The 22,027-nt window shown below is 49.4% G+C and overlaps 1 long non-coding RNA gene across 2 annotated transcripts in view; it reads left to right on the top strand.

The window, feature by feature from the left end:
* Positions 1-11,822, top strand: part of LOC113485930 — a 30,489-nt gene extending 18,667 nt beyond the window's left edge. Inside the window, exons 1-3 of one of the 2 annotated variants that reach the window (XR_003399499.1) lie at positions 4,225-4,545; positions 6,777-6,907; positions 11,706-11,822. This is a non-coding gene — a long non-coding RNA (uncharacterized LOC113485930). Of the gene's footprint in view, positions 1-4,224; positions 4,546-6,776; positions 6,908-11,705 lie in introns of those variants that run through there. The other variant, XR_003399498.1, reaches the window with a different exon arrangement.
* The last annotated feature ends 10,205 nt before the right edge of the window (positions 11,823-22,027 follow it).

Raw genomic sequence — 22,027 nt, 5'->3', positions numbered from 1 at the left:
TCCACTCCCAGGGAGGGTTTCGGGGAGGCGGTGGTTCCTGCGGCCGCAGGGTGTTCCGAGAGGTGGCAGGCAGGCCTGACAGGCCTGAGGCTTGACACTGCCCTTCCAGAGAAATTCTGCCTTTGCTTACTCTCCTTCCTAGCGCTTGCTGATCTATCGTGCTGTATTGCAGCGTGAAATGCCTGATTCAGTTCTAGATTAACTTGGTCTCTCCTTCACAGTGTAGATTTACCAGGGATCTCTGCTGGGGAAATCAAATGGAGCGCCTGGCAGGCGATAAAGTCATCGGGGAACATTTTGTGTCATCCTGCTGAAGCATATTGGGTCTCATCACCAGCTAAAGATCAAGATGCTGCACTGAGCTCATTTGTTTCGGCAGTGAAACAGGAGCATGTGAACACAGCCGAGACCTCGTCACGGCGCTGGGCTGGCGCCACAGCGAGCAACCCCACAGACGAGAGCACACCTGGTGTGATTTACACCAGCTGCGAATCTAGTTCCCTGCATTCACTTTTTTGTGCTCTGCGCACTGGTAAAATGAGTAGTTGAGGGTTTGCTAGGTAGTCAAACTTGCTATTTTTTCTCAGTCTTGGATCAAGAGAGCAGCAATACTGCCTAGAAGCTGGAACTGGAGAGTTCAATATTTTTTCCACCAGAACACCATTAACTGGAAAGGGGATAAAGTGATCTGTAATGCAAGCTCTTGTCATGTCTGTCTGCTGAGCTGTCAGTTTGTCAGGCACGGACACGAGACAGTGTTCATAGAGGAACGGGTTACACTTGTCTCTCCCTGGTTTGTGCCCCTGGGATGAAATGATGCTGCAGCACGGCTGGACTAACTGTGACACTGGCAATCTTTCTAGTTTGTTAGATTAAAGCGGAAAGGAGGCGCATGTAGAGCGATCATCTTAAAAACATTTGAGAAGGGGGAGATGAATACTGGGACACCCTAGGGTGTCCATTGGGGCCTCCAGGAGCTGTGCAGAGCTCTGCCTTCAGAGGCCAACAGGAATTTCTGCCTGCCAGGGAAGAGGTTTTCCTCAGTCAGGACCTGCATAGTGTTCTGGTTCTACTTCTCTGCATGGATTCACATTTTCTTCCAGGTAGTCAACTCCATCCAGTGTCCTCAGGAGCAATTTTTGTAGGCTGTTTGCACAGCAGGGCTCAGCTCGTGAGTTACCAGCAGCTGCCTCAGTCACCAGGGGCCCGGGGAGGAGACTGCCTCCAGCAGAGCAGGTCAGGAGCACATGAGCAGGGCAATCCCCAGCACCTGCAGGAAAGGCCGTGGCTCTGATCATAATGGCCGAGGAGGGCTGGGAGGCAAGATGAGACTGTCCAGCCCAGTGAACAGTGAATGTCTTTGCTGTGAGTAATTGGCTTGTGGCTCCGAAGAGCCTCTCCTCTTCCCTAACTGCTGAAGCTTCTGTCTGCCCTCGACTCCTGATCCTTGCATCTGCCCTTGCTGGCCTTCTGCTTTTGTTCTCTTTTTCAGCTAATCACTCTCTGTCTTCTGTCCCTTGATCCTGCCATGTAAAACACTGGCTGTACGTAATAAAATCAATGAAATTCCTACTCAGACATGACATGACAGACCAACCAGTGGAGTCTGAGCAAGGCAAAACCAGCCTATAATTAACACCTCTTAGGGAAGTGCAGCAAGGTTGTCACTGCACAGGGGCACAGGGACATGCCCAGTACAGACCTGCTGGCTCCCTGGTGCTTGGCTTGGCTTTCAGGAGCCCGAGTTTTGTTGGTTGCACGTCCTTCTCTGTAAGGAGATGCAGGGTGACAGCTTTAGCTTGGTGGCAGCTTCCTGTTTCAAAACAGAGTTCACCGCAGGCTGCTTCCAGGTGTCCCCTGGAGGAGGCTGAGTTTAGGAATTTAAACCGTCCGCTTTTCAGAATCAAACTAATCTTGTCCTGTGTGCTTCAAGCAGACTCCTCCCAGTGCATTCAGACCCATGAGACTTTTTAGGCTGAAGACCTTGGTCTGTTTTCTGTCGTTATTTTCTAATAAGTTCTTCTATAGATACACCATTATACTAAGATAATGAAAGTAAATATTGGTTCTTGATACAGAAATGAGTCTTTACATACCAAAATTGTTTTGGTACTAAAGGTTTGAGAATTTATTAACCATTAACATTCATGTGCAATCAAAACATACCTTTTTTCCTACTAGTTAGATGTGTTGTTAAATTTGACTTTCCATAAATGGTTGCCAGTAGCTTAATCGAACAGTTGACTAAATATATTAACGGACTTTGCTTCACTGTAATTAGAGACCTATAAAGTATGTTTTAGCAAGTTGAAAGTGTTAATACAGGCCCACACATTTTCAGCTCTGTAGCATTACTTAGGCTGCCAGAGTGTGGAGACCAGGACTAAACCTCACAGTGCTCTTAAAACAAACCAAGAAATCACACCTGCTTTGTGGGGGTTGGTGGGGCAAACTGTGCTTCAACACTGCGGTTAAAGTCCCGGATTATTTCAGCTGCGCAGTCTCTAACCACTTTGTAATCAGGAACTGTGAACGTTGTTAGTTTTCCTTATCTTGTAGAGACGTTCACGCTTGGAAACAGCTTTCTGCTCTGTGTGGCACTGCGCTGACAAACTGTCTCGAACTCCTCTGCTGCTGGTGTCTCAGTCTTTTGGGACTCCCAACTTCCTCCCTCTGCCTCCTGTACCAGAAGGATTCTCCAGGGTCTGTTTCCTCTGTTGTAATCCAGTGGCTGCTTCTTTCTCTCCACTGGTCCCCAGCTCATCACAGGCTGCTGCCATTGGCCGTTTTAGCTTTTGTGGTTGCAAAGATGATCCTCAAAAAGCTGAAAAAGCAGCCAAAGAGTAAGAAGAGTTTCCAGGAGAACGGAAATGAACTTTTTGGTGAGATTCATGAGAAACCTTGACACCACTGCAGCATATCAAAGGCAGGTCAACATCTTCTAGACTTTACAAACATAACGTTTGTTCCTCTGAGGCTAAACCCACACCCAAAATTTATGGACAAAGTAGCAAGCTTCTCTGGGGTTTTTCACTTTCTCCCCATGCCCATGTTCCTGTGCATCCCTGCAGGACAGGCAGTTCTGGTTAAATGTCGGTGTGTGAAAGCAGCCAGACCAAGAGAGATGCTGTTGGATTTGCACTGCTTTGCAGCCCTCGTGAAAACAGTCATGACAGCGCCCCAGTTAACAATCCATCCAGCCCCAGGTTTCGTGACAGGGAGGTGGAGAGCTCTGGGGAACTCCCAGCTGTTCTGCTTAGCCAGGTCCGGAAACCAGGTTTTGAATGAACATCAGGCTCCCAAGTGCTGGTGACACGCTGCACAGATAAAATCACTCGGAGCCCGAGGTGCAGGCGTTGTCTGAAACACACCATATGGCTGAGTTCAGGGTCGAGCATTGAGAGCAGATTGTCAGAATGTGGCATCTGGAGGCCCTGGGGCTCAATTTCCTGGAGTTGTTCTCTGTGCACACACTGCATCACCGTCCTGCTCTCTGAGCCCTGCCTTCGTCATAGCCGGTGCCTCCCTGGAAGTACGGGATGTCCTCTCACACGGTGTCAGAGCTTTACCAGCTGGAAATTTCCAGCCTTGGTGTGGATGGGTCGCCTCCCTCTTCTGTTAGCTGTAGACTTACAAAGAGACGTTCATATTTTAAATATGGTGCAATGACATCAATAGTAATAATTATTGCACGCATCAAAGCTTTGGAGATTAGCCACGGATCATGCATCTAAATGGCAAATGGTTATAATAGCTTCATACGTGAAACATCAAAGTCTGAGGAAACATTGCTCTGTTATAAAAAATACATCAGAATGATCATTCCACTCCAAGCAAAGTGCAGAACTGTAGACGTGCATGGAACAAATGCAACACATTTCATACTCATTTGGGTGTTTCAAGTATGGGAGAAATTGATTCCACAGCTCCAATTACCAATCCACATCAAGCGAAGACTGTATTGAAATTACGAGATTTCACACAATATTAGGCTTAAGTTGACTCCTCCTTGTGAAAACGTATTTATAATTAGGGCCTGGAAAAGCAAGAAGCAGTATTTGGGGTTTTAATTTTTTATACGCTCCCTGGCAGAGAGAGAAGTGGCTGAGATTGCATAAAATTCTTAAACCCACGATGTTTCAAGTATCCTTTTGCTGAATTGAAATGGTGTTCTCGTAGATTAAAGGAACTGCACTGTTGTTTTCTTTGTTAGGAGAAAAGTACTCCAATCCAAGAAAAGCACAGTCTCTCTACTGAGCCTGGGGACAGCTACTGGAATAAGAAAATGCAAAGCAGTCACTAGAACAACAGAACCTCTGAACTCAGCAACTGAAATTCTCAATTACAGACGTGCTGCTGTTTCTCCTTCCTCACCACGGCTCTTTAGCTTGATCACTGCCGCAGCCCCGGTGGGAGGAACGGTGTGAGGGATGCGGTGCCACGCACGCTCCGACAGCCGAATCAAAGGCCCAGCCAAGCCTGCGCCTCAGCTCGAGTCTGGAGGAAATCAGAGACCCTCATTAATGTTTCAGAAAAACCTAACTGGTATGAGGACAGCATTCAGAAATGTATTTGGGGAAAACAAATATTGTTTTAACTCTATTAATAATTGATGCATTGCCAGCAGAGATCCTCATAGCATTAAGGCAATTGAAAATTAAAGGCACAAAGACACTACTTTAAGAAAACATCTTGATAAATAATTAATATGGCATAGGCCTACTGGAATCTGAAGAGTGTAGGTTTTAGCTTGTCTTGTCAAACCTATGCTTTCTAATACCACAGTTTTTTTCCAGAATGAGAGCATGGTCATTTTCATTTTATATCCACAAAAGCTGCAGTTGTTTATGCTGCTCAGCTGGAATCCTTTCGTGGCCTCTCTGTCGGTTCCTTGTGCTGAGCCCCTGGGGTCCTAAGTAGCCCATACCCAAAGATCATGGCCTTCTTAAATCAAGAGGGAAAAAAGATTGGTGATTATTTCAAAACCAGAGGAGAACATGTCTGGTTCAGAGAAACTACTGCTTGTCAGAGTCAAACTGGATCAGAAGAAGCAGCCCTGGCAATGTCTGTTTGGCAATGTGTTGTATAAATAGCTGGGAGAGGTGTCTTGGGATGCGTAACACCCCGAACAGCTACTGCTTTAGTCTGTGTGTCTCCAGAGAGATGTATTTCAATGGTGAGGCCAATCGTGGGGACCACACTGAATAATTCAGCGGCTGGCACTTCTGTGCACTCTATCTGTGGGGGATCTTAAGGACAAGAAATAGTGCAAGCCAGCAATCCACAGGATACAGGCCCGTCAGTATGACTGAAGAAAGGCTGGACATAGAATGTGCTGGAGAAAGTAAATACAGAATTTCTGCATTTCCCTCCAGAGCAGCTCTCTGCCGCTGCTGTGAGCAGAAGCACTGTTCAGAGACAGGGCTGAAGAGTTTGCCTGCTGCACGGTTCCTAACACGGAGAGACACTGTAGTTTCACGACAGAATACTGAGTGCCGTGTTAACTAACAGGGTTTCTGCCATCTCTGAAAACCTGTGTGTTGCTGAAGGATGTACAAGCTCTTTAAAGTCTTGATTTATTCCAGTCCACTCCCTATCTTTTAGGTTATTATAATGAAGCAGCTAGTAAGTTAGGCATAATTGCTGTCAGGCATTCGAATTTAAGAAACTGCACAAAAGCATCCACAGCACTATATTTATCGTTTTATCCCTTTAAATAAAGCAGAAGTGAATGCTGCTTCTTCATTACAGATATCTCAGTGCTTTACATGTGGAGGGTTTGTTGATTGATGGAATTCATAAACACCCTTTATTTACTACACAAAGTTAATAATTAAGCAGAAAAGAGAATATCTGTGAATGCTGTTATAAAAATAATTCTTGCCCTAGTTCCAAGCAAAAAGCCAATGTAAATTAGTGATTGAGAACATAAGGGTGATCCACTAGAGCTATAAAGGGGAGTTCATTTTTTCCAGTCTGGGTAAATTCAGTGGCCGGACACTGGTGAGCGGTGTTACTCCGCCTGCAGCCGAGCGCGTTCTGTCCCCGGTGCTGCCCCTTTCCCCCATCCGTGTGCTGCATTCATTGCCTCTGCCCCTGCTGAGCCAGAGCTCCCCGCTCCCACTTGCTGTGCTCCCCGTCCCCATCCCACGGCTGCCACCGCTCCCCGTTCCTCGTGCGTCCTTGCTGTGGCTCCGTCCTGCCTCCAGGCCTGCCCTGCTCCGTGCCTCTGTCCTGCCTTCCTCTCCCTGCTCCTGCCTGGCGCTGCCGGCCCAGCATCGCTCCTGCTGGCTCCCTCCCTCTCGCTGCTTCACTCTCCGGGCGTCGCGGCCTTCTGTCCGCCCTACTGTGGGCTGGCAGGGCGAGCTTCCCGCCTGCCACACAGCCCTGGTGTTATTTAAAGGTGCTGACTTGGGGAGCCTCGTCCCCGTCAGGTGGAGCTGAGTCTGTCTGATTTAACAAAGCGGGGAAACAAGCCAGTCAGAGTTACCTCGATCTGAAGCGTATTCTAGGAGTGATTAGCTGCCTAAACTTACATTGTAATTATCTGTGCTGAGTGGCTTCTGCACATCATTGTCCATTTTTCTGAGTGTTTATTTAAGTTGATAATGGAAAATGAATAAAGCCTTAGTTCCACTCTGATTTTGACACTTGTGCCAGAAAATATCTGAAGATGGACATTTTTGTGTTCACAGTAGTTAGATTAATATTTAATTTGCTGGCATACAGCAAGCTGATTAGTTTTCCTCTGATATGGTTCAACTTTGTAATTACAGGAACTGGCTCCTCCTGGTTTGTGCCTGGGGTAAGAGGCTCAGAGACCATCCTGACATCACTGTGGTCACAGCTTCACCAGGCTGGCACACTGCAAGATTACGTCACCTGAAATCTTGGCTCCTGGAAAGAGGTACAGACTGGGACTGGTTCCATGTCTTCTGGGGATGGAGAAGATCTGTCTGTGCTTGCGGTTAGACTGGAGGGAAGGAGAGTGGGAACAAGATGAAGCCATGTGATGTCTGGAGGGAGGGAAGCCATGGGGACACAGTCTGTGGGGTGCTGCAGGCCGAGGGCAGACCCTGCAGTGCTGCAGCTTTGACAGTGGGGATGGACAGGGGCAGCCGGGACATGGGGGACCCCCCTTGGGATCCTGGGATGAGGCTGGGGAGCGCTGCAGGTGGGTGCTGCCAGTGAGAAGCCCCTGGACGAGCCCCAGCACCACCATGGAGTCAGTCTGAGGGGAGCTCAGTGTGGCAGGGGCCTCTCTTTTGCCACAGCCAGTAGCAGATGCTCATGAGAAACCAGAGCAGACAGGGCGTGGGTTACATGATTATTTGCCTGCGGTGCTCATAGATCCTGCTGAGGGTCCTGCTGGAGCAGTGGTTGTGCCAGACCGTCACACTGAACTGTGGGGCTGTGCTCCAGGAGCAGCACTGAAGCCTCTTGAAGCCTGTGGGTACACCCAGCTCCATGCCGTTCTGAGCAAAGGGCCACATTCGTTCCTGGGGCCGTACTGCCCTTCCTCGTTCAGCCGTATCGAACAATTTCACTGGCACCTCGTGGTTCCTGCATTGTGAAAACAGGGTAGTGCACGTTCGGTGTGCTGCAGTGATCCCTCCTGCTAGGAACAGTCCCACCCTCCCGACAGCATTTGTAGGCAAGTCATCTGCCTGGGTTTTGCTGGACCCCCCTGAGGTGGGCAAAGGCTGAAGCAAGAGGCAAACCCGCATCCTTGGTTCCCACCACCACATTCCTAGTGCTTCCTGCACGGATGGGACTACCACCTGCGGCTCGGTCATCCCAGTGATTAGGCCTTCCCTATTTGCTCAGAGAGCAACTGTGACTCAGAATCGGATTCATCCTTAGAATTAACCCATCTGTAATGTCCATTAAGTCTGGAGTCCTCTGGCCAGCCATGCAAAGTAACATCTCGTCTTAGTGCCATATTCATCTTGCATTGTCTGTTTTACCCAACTCCTAAGCACTCAGTAATAGCGAGACTGTCAGGGTGTAAGTTATTCATTAGTTTTCACTCACTTGAAGAATATATCGTTGTCATAATATGGCACATTGCACTGGGAACAAACTCCCCATGCAGACAGGGATTAGGGCCATTTTTCAAATGCTGCTGACTGTTAATTTGTGCATTGTTTGAAGGGAAAAGATCTTGTTAGAACTCCATTTTGAGCATTGCTTTGACAGAGCATGGGCAGTTTTTGCACCCTCTTGGCTAGCTAGGGGACACATGGGTGCTGGGGACAGGGATGCAGAGCACTGACCCCTGTGGCAGTGCATGCCCACTGCCGCATGCACACCTCTTGTTTGTGCACCCAAAGCTAATGGGGTGAACCCCATCAAACCCGCTTGTTAGCATCTGACTGTAAATAGCTGCTGGCAGCTCAGCTTCCATCCCTCACCACTGTCCTCCAGAACTGTCTGCCAAAACATGATCGGTGAGAAGTTCAGATATTTTGTTTAGCTGCAGTGCAACCCTGGCGAGGTGAGAAGAGCACCAGGCTAGTGCCACCATCATGGGTGCTAACCAGCCCACGGGCAGCTAGTCTGCTCAGGAGAGGGGTGGGAGGTAAGAGGGTTAGTCTGGTAAAACTGGGAAGGAAAAGCTAATCTTATGTGGAAAAGGTAAGATACTGCCAGTCTGGAGGCTGCTGCGGAGGGAACATGTCTGTGGTGGGATGGGCAACCATTTCATGGCAGCTGTAAGGTTGCTGTTGTGTCCTTGCCACTGAGGAGTGCTGGGACAAGGACATTCTCGGTGATGTTCTTGCTGAGACTCAGCGCAGCTCATTTCATGTGCAAAGGGCAAAGCAGGAGGTGTGCTGTGCCCCTGCAGAGCTGCCTTCCTGGGGATCTTGGGGAAGGCAGGTCAGGCAGCACCCTCGGGGCCGTCACCTCGTGTTGCCTCAGGCCAGAGGATGGTTGGGTTCAGGGGCAACTTAGTAATGGAAAGGAGAATTGATTTACATTCAGAACGGCTCCATTACTGAGCAGTTAGAGCAGATCTTCTTTGTATTCAAGCTGGATAATGTGGGGAGAGGGGAAGGAGTGGAGCTGTATGTCTGAGCCAGGACACTTGCTATCTCAGCTCTTCCCAGTGACTTTTCATCATCTGAACAGCTGCCCCTGGAGAGCTCTGGCAGGGAGGGGTGGCAGGTCCGGTACCGCTACAGCTCAGCCACCAGCTCCCACAAGATGAGTGTCCTCTTTGCTTCTAAACCAAAGCAGCAGGTGGAACAGTTGCTTTCTGAGCTGCAACGTGTTCTCTGGACTTCCTTCACAAAAGGCAGAAAAGCAAAATCTCTTAACCTCTGCTGTAGCTTGTAGCCTGCTTAAACACAGGTCTGGACTAGAACATTTGTTGCAGCTGTTCAGTGGCCCCTGATCTTCCCAGACCCATATGAACTGGAAAAAGCAAGTTGGGTTGTCTGCCCATGTGCCCTGAAGTACTGATACCTGTTAATTCCACACGCTTCGAAAGCCCTGGGATTGAACTACTGGATATGTAGAGAGAAGAGCAAATAAAGCCGACCATGATAGGTCCGTTTCATCTAGATAACATTCTGATAAGGCCTGGTTTATGACCTTTATGTCTGAGGGGCAGGCAAGCCTTGTGGGGTCTCACCTTCATCCCAGTCATAAAGGCAGAAGGAGGCTTTGGGAAAGGAGAGGCAGGAATGCTGCTTGCCAGGGGGTCTCTGAGTGCCTCTTCCCAAGCGCTGTGGCCAGCGGGCCCTGGGGCCGTCGCTCCGTCCTGGCTCACACGCGCTGCCCCGGGCACGGCCACAGCGCTCACCCGTGTTCACCTTTGCAGTGTCTGGCCTCCTTCCTCGGGCAGCCGCCGTCGTATAACAGCCCAGGCTGAAACTACGTCATCGGTGACAAGAACAGAATGAGCATCACCTGTGAAATGGGGACAAATAATAAGGCAAGACAAACACAAGGCACACAGAGGGTAATTAAACCACAATACCTAGGGATGTATCTAAATGAAAAAGATAATCTTCACACTGAAATTGCAAAATGATGCATCTCAGTGTGTTAATCCTGCCCAAGTCAGCAGTGCCTAAAGAGCCGCTGACTTCATCTGCTGGCCCCAGGGAGTGTGACGGGGGAGCAGAGCAGCAGACCTTGGGTGTCCCTGTGCTGTGGGTGGGGGAGCCCGGCCTGCTGCAGCCCCCGTGTCGGGCCCAGCTCCCCGCGGGTGGGGAGGGAGCAGCCAGCGCAGGATTTCCCCAGCAAAGCTCCTTCAGGCAGCTGCTGTGCTGCGGCTGCCATTTCCTCAGATTGTTCCGCCGGGTTCTGAAGTAGGGGAAGAAACCAGAGCCAATGCAGATCAAAATCTTGGCCTCCAGCACCTTTCATGGGGAACTTGGAGTGAAATCACGGAAATCTTCCAGGAGATTGGTTCATTTTAATGATCTAGGATTATAGTTTTGTCTGTTTAATTCAACCTGATTGACATAATACCTTTCATTTGGACTTATTACCAGCAGAGCAGTTAGTCAGTTGGAAGCAGACCTAGGGCAGGGCATTTTGTCATTATTTTAAATTTTCTCTGTCTGACAAAATTGAAGGCCTTGAAAAGACTAGAGCCATTGTAAAGGATAGAGCATCAGAGAATAGGTCACACAGTGTATTAAAGAATGAAAATTGATTCATTCTTTCCTCTGTTGAATAAGCAGCTGTACTTTGGTCCCTGTGATCCATGAAATAAGCTGTCAGGGAAATAGGAAATGTGCCACATTTGAACTTCAGTCATTGATTCTGTTCTGATCTGAGGTGCAGGATTAAAATGCATTACGGTGGGTGCAGAACCTGCAGCAGTGACAGCAGCTAGGCCTAGCTTGCTAGTCAGTTGCCCGGGCTATTTATTACTAAATTAATCAGTGCTTTACAGTGCTGGGACTCATTTACTTAGGTCATCTGGTCAGAGCCAGCTAACAGGAGGAATTTCACAAAAGCGACATTTGTTAGTTTTAAATAAAATCAAAGTCTACAGAAGAGGCGCAGGAGGAGTGGTTCTAACAAGATCTATTGGCCCTTTTATCTGGAGAAACAGTTTTCAGGCAATTCAGAGATTGTGACAGTAATCAATGTAAGAAGGGGTAGCAGAGACTTCTCGAATACGCGATTACTAGCTGGAGCACGTTCGGCGAATTAATGCCTGCAACTGTAATAGACTGCTTAGCTGCAAAATTAAATGGAGGACATTCCCATTATTGCATAAAAACAATACCCAGTTTCATTTTTTATAACACACCTTCCTTTACACAACTTTTCCCAAGTAAAAGAATTAACCTTGTTGTGGTGTCCTTAAGTAGCACACAGAGGGCTGCCTGCAACTAGTACTTGCTGGGGTAAGGCTGTTTTATCCACACTGAAGTGTCTTTTGTGAGTTCTTACAAGTTTTATTAAATAAAACATCATTTTTGCTGCCTTTTCTTTATTTGCCTCAAAATTGTGATTCATAAAGATGGATTTTTATAATTAAGGTAGAAATGAGAAATACCCCCCTATATATAATTTAAAATGTTGAAATTATAGACACTATCTAACTTCTGCTTTAAATCACAGGAACAAACTGTTCCCCATTAGCAGCCCTAATTAAATCCATTTTTCTATGAGTCTTTGGCAAATTCCATTTTAGTAAAGCTGTATTAAGCTCTCTTTTATTTCTTCTTGCTTTGCAGAATTCTCTGTTTGAGATGAGTAATAGGTTGAGTATGGTATGTGACGGCACTCTAGACTCTGAAGAAATAACATGGACAAATACCTCGTCGAAGGGCCGGCATCTGAGCACACCCCAGCTGCCGGGCAGGTAGGAGCACTACCTTTTTGTACGTGGGCAAGAACTGTCAGACAACTTGTGGCGAAGAGGCAGCGGGGAGGTGGGGGAGGCTTGGGGAAGGGGCAGAGGGAGGGGACTGCAGCGAGCAGCGAGCTGTTCCCCGGCACAGCGCGCTCGGGCGTTGCGCTCCGGCCCCCGCGGCTGTGCCCTGCTGGCGCTGTCCTGGGCCTTCCACGAGGAACCAGCGGCTGCAGAGGAGTGGGGAGGAGAGGGCTTTGTGAGGACAGCCAGCCCTGCTGTTCTCCAGTGTGTACGGTCACGTGGAGATGTGTTTTCTGCAAGGCTTTGCCGAGTTGCCTGTGGCATCTGTCGGGGTCTTTGTGTCAAACCTGTCTAGCAGGGGCCGTGCTCCTGCTGAACTCAGACCTGTTTCTGCTTGTAAATCAAAACCTGGCCTGGGTCACTGGTCCTGTGCACAGACAGCGTTATCAGGGAGATGCTCACTGATGACTTGGCTGAGGAAGCAGTGCACAGACCAGAGAACCCCCTGAAACAGCCTCTCATTTTGCAGTCCTTGTGTGTGAAGATTAACTTACTCCCAGTAACCTGCCACAGTCCCAGAGCAGCAGGCTCACTCCTATCCTCAAGCGCCTCCATCATTCATTTACTGTAACGATTGGCTTCAGCCTTCGATTTCCTCTGTGGAGCATATTGGAAAGAGAGAGGCTGAGCTGTGAGCATTAATAACAATGAATAATAACAGTACGAGTTCCACAAGCTTTAACAATCAAATGAATCAACAATCAGGAGAGTTTCATTAATAAATGCTTGCTGGGGTTAGATGACAAGAGAACTAGTGCCAGAGGTGTGTTTATCAGTTAAAGGCACGTATCCTGTGTGATCTACCTCTCAGCCCCTTGGCTTACCTGGTGGGTCCCGTGTTCTCCTCCGTGATCTGCTGTGCCGGGGCAGGGGCCAGAAGGATCAAAGGAGCAGACAGCTTGGGCTGTGTTGCTCTGTTGGTGCCTGTATTGGGTTGATGTGGAGAGGGTTTGGTAGCAGGGGGGCTGTGAGGGTGGCTTCTGTGAGAAGTTGCCAGAAACTGCCCCCAGGCTGGACAGAGGCAGTTCCAGCCAGCCCCAGGATGGAGCTACCGCTGGCCAGAGCTGAGCCCATCGGTGATGGTGGTAGCACCTCTGGGATAACATATTTAAGAAGGGGTAAAAACTGTTGCACAGCAGCAGCCAGGAGAGAGGAGTGAGAAAACGTGAGAGAAACAACTCTGTGGACACCCGGGTAAGTGAAGGAGGGGCAGGAGATGCTCCAGGCGCCGAGCAGAGGCTCCCCAGCAGCCCGGGGGGCAGCCCCTGGTGAGGCAGCTCTGCCCTGCGCCCACAGAGGTTCATGGAGCAGCAAATGCCCACCCACAGCTCGGGGGGGGACCCCACGGAGCAGGGGGATGCCTGAAGGAGGCTGTGACCCCGTGGGAAGCCCGTGCTGGAGCGGGCTCCTGGCAGGACCTGTGGCCCCGTGGAGAGGAGGGAGCCCACGCTGGAGCAGGTGAAGAGCGTGAGGAGGAAGGAGCGGCAGAGACAGTGTGTGATGAACTGACCGTAACCTCCATTCCCCGTCCCCCTGTGCCACTCAGGGGGAGAAGGAAGAGAAGGGGGTGAAGTTGAGCCCATGAAGAAGGAAGGGGTAGGGGGAAGGTGTTTTTAGATCTGTGCTTATTTCTCATTATCCTACTCTATTTTGATTGGCAATAAATTAAATTTATTTCTCCGAGTCCGTTTTGCCCGTGACGGTAATTGCTGAGTGATGTCCCTGTCATCTCGATCCGTGAGCCTCTTGTGGTATTTTGTCCCCCAGTTCCTGTTGAGGAGGGGAGTGACAGAGCAGTTGGGTGCGCCCCTGGCTGCCAGCCGAGGCCAGTGCCCCGTGTCACGCCGCAGGGAGCCTGTGCCCTTCCGGGCCCAGGAGGTGGGTGCTGCCTCCTCTCGGCTTCTGGCCCACACCCAGAAATCCCCGTTGGGTGCAGTGACACGTGCCACCCCTAGTCCTCTGCCTTTGTCTTCTTGTGGTGCCGTAGGGAGCGTGTCCTGCTGCACAGGCAGTGGTGCAGGGCCTGGGGTGACTTGTGCTCCCTGAAAGCACAGCCTGGAGTGGGTAAACAGAAGCTGGTGTAATGATCTGCCATAGGAGCAGTTTCTTTGCAACTTGGGGTAAAATACTCCCCTTCCAGAGCCACCAGAGTAAAAGCTGGGAAAGACCTCTTAGGTTAGAGCGTGTTCCCCTCAGGACAGGGTGAGAGGTGCAGGGTAGGGCTGTGTAGCTCAGCTTTTGCAGCTTTCTCTTTGGGTGAGCTGAACCTGGGCTGGTTTATAACCTTTTATAGAGAGCAAATTTCTGCGCCAAGACGAGCAGCCCTGGCCATTAGGCTTTTACGAGCAGCAACAAAAGGAAATGCAGGCTTTGTTCAGTCTGGTTTGAAATCCAGCATAGAGCAATTGTAATTCAGCTAAGGAGGGTTTGAGGGCCAACTACCAATGTGTTCATCATTTCAGGAAAAGAGAATGACATCTTCTGTAATCATGATTAAAGGAGCTGTTAATGTCTCTTTCAGGTTTTCCTGTTACCTTAAAAGCAGGAGATGTGGTTTTCTCTCTTGGGAATTTGCAGCAAACACGTCATGTGCCTTTTTTGACTATTTGAAGTCAATTTTGTGAACTTCCATGTTTTAAATAATACAAACTATTTTCTGCTAGAAGCCCTGTCTCAAGACACATGATGCTAACAGAAAGGACAGTTGGTTTTGAGAAAAATCACAGAGTTCAGGGGTAAAAGAGCTCTCTGCAGTTACAAGGGGTAAAGCTGTTGCACTGAGGATCTGTGCAAGTTAGGCTGCCTGCCAGGAAAAGATGCCTCCCTTACAAAGGTGTGGGGTTTCACCACAAAGACAGGGACTGTGAACCTCATTCCAGTGTGTCATCTCACCGGTTCCTGCTGCTTTTTTGCATTCAAGTGACTCTGCTCCAGTCTTTGAACCTCCTCCACCCCACCATGCCTGGCATGTAGAAGCTTTCATCAGGTTCCACATCACGACTAATTACACAGCACACTGCAGATGCTTGCAGTGAGCAGGCTTTAGAATGGCTTTTTTGGCTAGGGCAAGCGTGTACGCTGCTGGGCTAGCAGACCTGGGCTACCTCTGGGTGAGTGCGGAGAATGTTTCACATGGAATGACAGAGCTAAGGCTGTCACATACCTGTGCCCACAATGAATTAATTCTGTGCACACCTGGCCCCTGCGTGGCAGTAATGGAAGTGGTGCTGGCTCAGGTGAAGCTTCACAGTAAAGGAAAAGTGCGGATTGGCACTTGATTTCTGAGAGCTTGGTGCCTTCCTTCTTTTCTGGCTCCAGTCGGAGCGTCTCTGCGCTTGCGTCCCGCCAGGACAGTGCTTCACCTTCTGTCTGAGGCTCTGCTGCAGTGCCGGCGGGCAGGGCACCGCTTCTCAGCGCCGCCCAGATCGACCAGCTGCACACAGCTGCTTCTGCCTGGTTGGGTGTGGGTAAAGGGATCCCACACCAATGCTAATGCTGCAAAGGCCACATGTTATCTAAATTAAATAATAGTAATGATTTAATAACGATGCTGTTAACGATTATGAACTCAGCCAGGATTTCAGCCTGTTCAGTCTGTTCTGAGGGTGGGACTCGCCTCTTCTCCTGCTGTGACAAGCTAGTATCAGGATGACTGTTGTTTTTTCAGCAGAAGGCTGCACAGTGTGCCATGCTGGACATTTCTAAGGACTCAGCAGTTATGTCACAGCCGTCTGCTTTCCCCACGCGTCTGTGTGCATCATTGCTTGATTGTGTCGGTAGCTCTGTTACATCTTGCTCTAGCAGTCTGTTGGATTTCACTCTTTACCTACAGTCTGTTTTCCAGTGCTCTCAAGATCAGCGTAAGGGCATCTTCACTCCTTTTCTGGGACATATCTGGGACTCTTGACAGACATGGTCCCTGTGTGTTGGTAATTCAACGGGAGATCCCTGGGGAAGGCAAGAGTCATGGAGCAGCCCTGGAATGTTTAATATTGGTTAAAAGTGACCAATGCAGATATGAATTATTAAATCTATTAGCATGGGGCTGCCATAATGAAGTGTCAAATTCTTCACGAAACCAATTCCTATTAAAAAGACCTAAGATTAAAAGCAGGGTAGATTCTAAAATGATGGAATCTGAGAAGAATGAGGGAACACAGTATTGATCATCCACACCAGTCATGTCTGTTTCTATTTAGAAATATGTAAACCAGATTAATGAATTAATGATTCAGTGTCAAAAAGGGGCCCAGAGGGAGCAAGTCCTGTGACTGTAAAAGCCTCAGCACCGTTGGTTGCTGGTAAGAAGATGGCAGTGGGTGAGGGGCTGAGTGGCAGTGGTTTCAAAACCCCAGCACAGGCAGGACAGGACGGGGGGTATCAGATTTTAAGGCTGTGACAGCGAAGGGGCACTCAGCAGGGAACACAGAGGTAAGAGATAACCAGCTGTATCTTCCACTGGGTTGAGGTTCAAGTTTTCCAGCTCAGGCTTTAACAGTCGTGGTCAGGCTGCCAGGCACCCACCAAGCTGCTCCCTCATTGCCCCCTCTCAGCAAGACAGGGGAGAAAATAAGATGAAAAAGCTCTGAGTGTAAGGACAGAAAGATCACTTACCAGTTACCAACACAGGCAAAACAGACTTGACCTGGGGAAGATTAATGTAATTTATTGGGAATTAGAATAGGATAGTGAGAAAGAAAAACAGCACTAAAACACCTTCCCTGCACCCTCCCCTCTTCCCAGGCTCAGCTTCACTCCCAGCTCCCCTCCCTCCTCTGTCCGTGCAGTGCTGGGGGATGTGGAATGGGGATTGGGGTCAGTTCATTGGCCTTTGTTTTGGGGCTCCTTCCCCCTGATGCTCCAGTCCCTCCACGGGTGACAGTCCTGCAGGACTGGGACTGCTGGACCCCTAGAACCATCCTGTTCCCTAGAACCTTCTCAGAGATTCTACTTGTTTGAGGGAGGTAATGCTCTGTCTTGTGTATGCGCACGCACGTTTCTCTAATTGCTCTGCAATATTCTAACATAAAGCTCCTTGAAACATTTTCAGTGAGATCAAGTAACTTGTAAAAGCATGTTTTACTCAAGCAGGATTCTTGTCTACATGTAGCTGGCTGTTTGTTGCGCCTCCTCTTCTCAACTGGTCGGGCTGGTGTAATCTCTTGCTGGCGTGTGCACGGCCTCTCCCTGGCTGCGCAGAGCTGATGGTGCTGCAGCTCAGCCTTCCTGTGCATGTATTGCAACACCTTCCCACACATACAGTTAAAAGGCAAAACTTAATTTTGCAGAAATTAATTGTGTTAGCAAAATGCTTTTTAAAACACTCCAGAGAATGTTCTGTCAGCTTGACAGATGAAGGTAATGCTACAAAATGAATTTTGTTGACAAAATAATTTCAGGGTGTTGATAAAATGCGTTTTGTCTTCAGAGTGAAAAATACCAGACTGACAAATACTATTGTCCTTAGAAGTGTTTTTTCAGCTGTCAGTCAATTATTCCCTTTTTAAGCCAGCCAATGATAGTCCTTTGTATCTGAAAAAGCTTTCCTAAAAGATAGCATAAAGCTCTGAAGGACAAAATAATTAAACTTTGATTTGTTGCTTTCAAATTGAAAACAGCTTTGTTACTTTGATGAACAAGGATTGGTCGCCTGCGAAGTGGAAACAGGTGGCAAGCGTTTGATGGAGATTTGACACGGGTTGTGGAGAAGAGAGGGCGGGTTCGGAGCTGGGTTTCTTGAAACAGCTGTTTGTTTCAAAACTTACTGCTAGGCTATTTGAATACGTTGCAAGCTTTTAAAATGGTTTCCTGCAGATTTCACCAGCCACTTGCACGCACTCAGAAGCCTCGTTTCTTCTTTCCATGGTGCCACCCTTCCTGAGCGTGAGGGGAGCGTGCCCGAGGTGGGGCCAGGGCCGGCATCGCCCGCCTGCCCGGAGAGGGCCCGGTGGCCAGCGGCAGCCCCTGGGGGATGCTTGGAGGCCCTGGGGCAGGGCCCGCTCCTGGGCAGCCGTGCTCCTTCCTGGTGGCTCTGTTCACCCCAGCAGCCGCCGCCCCCTGAGGTACCACCCACCTCTCACCACCCCAGGTATGGGACCGACCCTCCCCGCTGTGGCCCCGAGGCCCTGGGCTTCCCCTTGCCCGTGGCGGGGCCGGAGGCCCTTCCAGGTGGTGCGGCCGGGCCCTTCCTGGGGCTCCGCGGCTCAGGGCGCTGCAGGAAGGCCGGGAGGGGGAGGCCCTGCTGGGGAGTGCCCGGCTCGTACTGCCTTCGAGGCTGAACTGGGTGTTGGTATTTCCCGTGGTGACCTGGTGACATCCACAGAAACACGCCTTGGGCAGCTGGCATGGCTGACAGACACCGAGAGCATCACCAGGGTCCTGGCTCAACCCCAATAATAATGGCATGTGCACGGAGAAAAGTCTCTGTGTCCTCTCAGCAGCTCCCAGGAACACGAGGCCCCTTCTCATGACGGCTGTAACAAGTCAAGCCCAGCAAACCAGTGCCGAATCTGATGAGATTTTGGGGTTTAGTTACTGGACCAAAGTCCTGCCTGGTGCAGCCCAAGGGAAGGTTAACCAAGTTACAGTAGGGGTAATCGGAGTCAGTCCAGTTTCAGTCACAAAGTGCACGGAGCTGTTTCTCCTAGGTGCTGTTTCGGGCAAGGATCCCTCAGGCTCTCTAGCCATTTTGCTGCTTCCCAGGAGGGTGGCGTGCCAACATTTTTTTCTGAAACCCTCTGGTTTCTGACTGGGATCTTGGGTTCAACAGACACATCCCCCTTTGTCCTGTAGCACAGAAAAGGAAGGAACAAAATCTTGTGTTACGTATGAACTGGACTCTACTGGGATTTTTCAGGAAGCTTGAACTCAAGGAGATAGTCTTGTGATGAGGTAATGATGCGTCATTGCCAGGTTGTATTTTTCTTCCTTTTTTATCAATACGGGCATAGCTAATTACATTAAAACATAAATGACCTTGTTGGAACAGCTAATCTTAGTCAAATGAGTGTGCCACTCCCACAAGTCACTGGAATGACACTTAGCGTAATAGCTCCTTAATATGTGGAACATCTGTTCTTTGTTTTTGGAATAATCAGTGACTCTTCCTCATTACCTTCACTCACCAGTGACAATGTGAGCCGGCTATCCCTGGCATAACATTTAAACTTTTTCACCTCTGGATGGATGGGGTTTTGAAACCACTGACAAGAAAATAAGCAATCAAAACTATAAATTATCTGAAATCCCAGTTACAATTAATGTGTGATAATTATCTAATGGTAGTTAATGGCACTGGCTAATAATTAACAACAGCACAGTTTCTCTTTTGCAATTAGAGTACCGGCGATGCTAGTAGCATCAATTACCTTCAGCCTTGCTTTTAAGGGGGACGGTGTTAGGGCTGCTTTAGGAACAAGCTGAGCACGGTGGATAGTCTTTTAAACCATGCTGATAAATAAGAGAGCCCTCAGGGGCTGCCCAGCCAAGCCCCCCGAGCAGAGCCAGCTGTCCCCATGAGGGGCCGCTCGACCAGCCTTCAGCAGAGTCGGGGAGGAGGTGGGGTTCCTGGGGCCCTGGGTGCTTCCCTGCTGAAGACCAGCCCCATCGCCATCTGCCTGGGCACTTGTGCGGCCTGTGCAGGGACACTGGCATGGGCAGAATGTGCCTCAGGTGATGGAAGAGCCGTGTTTGGCTCGCTGGGCTCAAACCAATCCCTCCAGCTTGGTTCAGCAGGGCAGGGCAGTATGATATGGCCGCTCTCCGGGGGAGCTGGGCTGTCTGAGTATTATTTGCTGATTGAACTTCAACAGAGCCGGGCTCTCCTCTTCCGAGCTGTCTGTCGTTCGCAGGCAGAGAGCAGCCCGGCTTCTCCCTGCTGGGGTGTGGAGTACAGGGACAATCAATACATGCCTACTAATCTGCCTTCAGTTCACATCTGCCTTTTAGGCTGCTGGGTCCCGTGGTACAATCACAACAACGCCAGAAGAACACCTTAAAACCAATCATTTTTATGGAACACACATAGTATAAAAGGTCTGACTGTGCACACATATACCATCAGTGGCTATTACCCAATAAAGCTGTCAGATAGAGAAACATCACGGCAAGTCCTTGAACAATATCTCCTCAAGTTTAAACAGAGAAAAAGCTCCTCACAATTCATTTCTCGTAAAAATAAAGAAAAGAGGATCAATACAAGCTGAACGAATGAATCAGGGTTGCTTCCTATAGACAAGGAGAGAAATAGGGTCTACGACCACCGGTGCTGGCTCTGAGAGGGAGGGCAGCCCCCTGGTCAGTCACCCGGACAGACTTGGCACGAGCCCGCAGCTGCTAAATGCCAGTGGGGGCTGCATGTGTTGTCTTTGCCCAGAATTTGACTTTTATTCTGGAGAAGAGCAGGAGCCCAGGGTCCTTTCTGAGAGCTGACAGGCCAGGGACTGCCAGACAACCCTGTTCTCTGCTTCCTCCACAGTGAGAACAGTCCTGGCACAATGACAGACCTGGAATAATGAGCAGGGTGTAGACGAGCTGCTCTGCTGCGCTGGTGTCCTCATGTCTGTAAATGCTGTCAGCGCTCTGCGCTGAAATTCTGGGCTTCATCCTCTCATTTTTGCAGCAGTTTTTGGGACCAAAAGGAGCTGTAGAAAGTGCTTTAATTTCTCTGTAGTGATTAGGAACACAGTGCTTCCTTCATGACGTACTGTCTGTGCTTCTGAGGATCCTGCACACTGAGCCCTTTGTATTTCTTTCCTCACAGTGTGAGTCCTACAGTGCTCCATTTAACGGATGTTATTTAGGTTGAAAGGTAAGCAGCTTAAATGTTTTGCTTTCTAGCATGTGTCCTGTCAGAGCCATTTCTCACTCACTCTCAATTGCACATTTTGTTACATGAACATGTTTAGATAGAACAAGGGCTTTTCCTTCCTTCAGATATTTAGTGATGACTTGTGATGTAATCAATAGGGTTTGCAGAGTCTCACCCTGCACCATCGCATCCTTATTCTTCAGCATGATGCTTGCTGCAATATTATAGCTAGGACTGACAAAATAAAGCCGAGTTAAAACAAACTCCACATTATCTGCTTCCATCCTGCTGTTGAGACTGCAAAAGAGAAAAAATGAAATTCTATCTAAGAGAAGCTCTTCTCCCTCCTCCCAGGCAGAGGAGTGGCAGCTACTGGGCTGACCCAGAGCAGCTCTGACTGGAGCTGTGCTGGGGTGGGGCTGCTGCTCCCCCACCCGCGGCAGATGACCAGAGTGCTGGCACCAGGCTTCCAGAGCTGCATCGTCTTGCCTCCACGCTAGATCCCGAGCACATTGCTCCCAACCCCTCCTCAGTCTTTGCTCAGTCAGCTCCTGGGGATCTCCAGAATGCAGCAGGCCGTTGCAGGCCATGCAGAAGTATGGTCTGAGCACTCCTGCAGCACACCCCTCCAGGTGTAGCAATAGCTTGCACCCACTGTTACCTGGTCTCCTTGTCTCCTTCCCCCAGGAACCGCTGCAAGGGGGAACATTTTCAGGGAAGGGGAATCGTAAGATAGTGTTTTGCTCCCTCTCACAGGCAGCAGGGAGCCAGTTCTCATAAGCCCAGAGAACGCTGATGTCCCACACAGTCCCAGCAAGAGCTGCTGGCAGGATCCCTGAATGCTGGCTGGCTGCTCTACCAGGCCTGCATCACCGAGTCCAAGTATTTGACACCGCAGGGCTGCTGTGAACCTACCTCTTGCCAGCAGATGCTGGAAGCATTTTTTGGAAAGACTTTGGGAAAGCAGGCAGGCTCTGGGGGGGGTTGGCTGATGTGGCATTTGAGCAAAGTGCTGTTCAATGTGGGCATGTGTACTCTGTGCTGAACTAAGAGATAACGGGAGCTCTTCATGTAGTGGGAATGAAATAGCCTTTTCAGGAAGCCACATGCTCCTGTAGTTGAGGAGTTGAGAGCGTCTTGCCACAGAGCTGCTCACCTGGGGGATTCAGCTCAAAGTCATTGTGCAGTGTTTAATAACATCCATGTGGCTCCTTTGTGCCGTGGAAGTAGCTGACTGTCTCAGTGAGAGAGGGATGCTCTTTTGGGCACAGAAACTGCATTAAAGAGCGTGATGCTACCATTGCTCTGGATGG

The sequence above is a fragment of the Athene cunicularia genome (assembly GCF_003259725.1).
Source record: "Athene cunicularia isolate RWA chromosome 14 unlocalized genomic scaffold, athCun1 chr14_part2, whole genome shotgun sequence".
Taxonomy (NCBI): Eukaryota; Metazoa; Chordata; class Aves; order Strigiformes; family Strigidae; genus Athene; species Athene cunicularia.
This window is presented reverse-complemented; position numbering and strand designations above follow the sequence as displayed.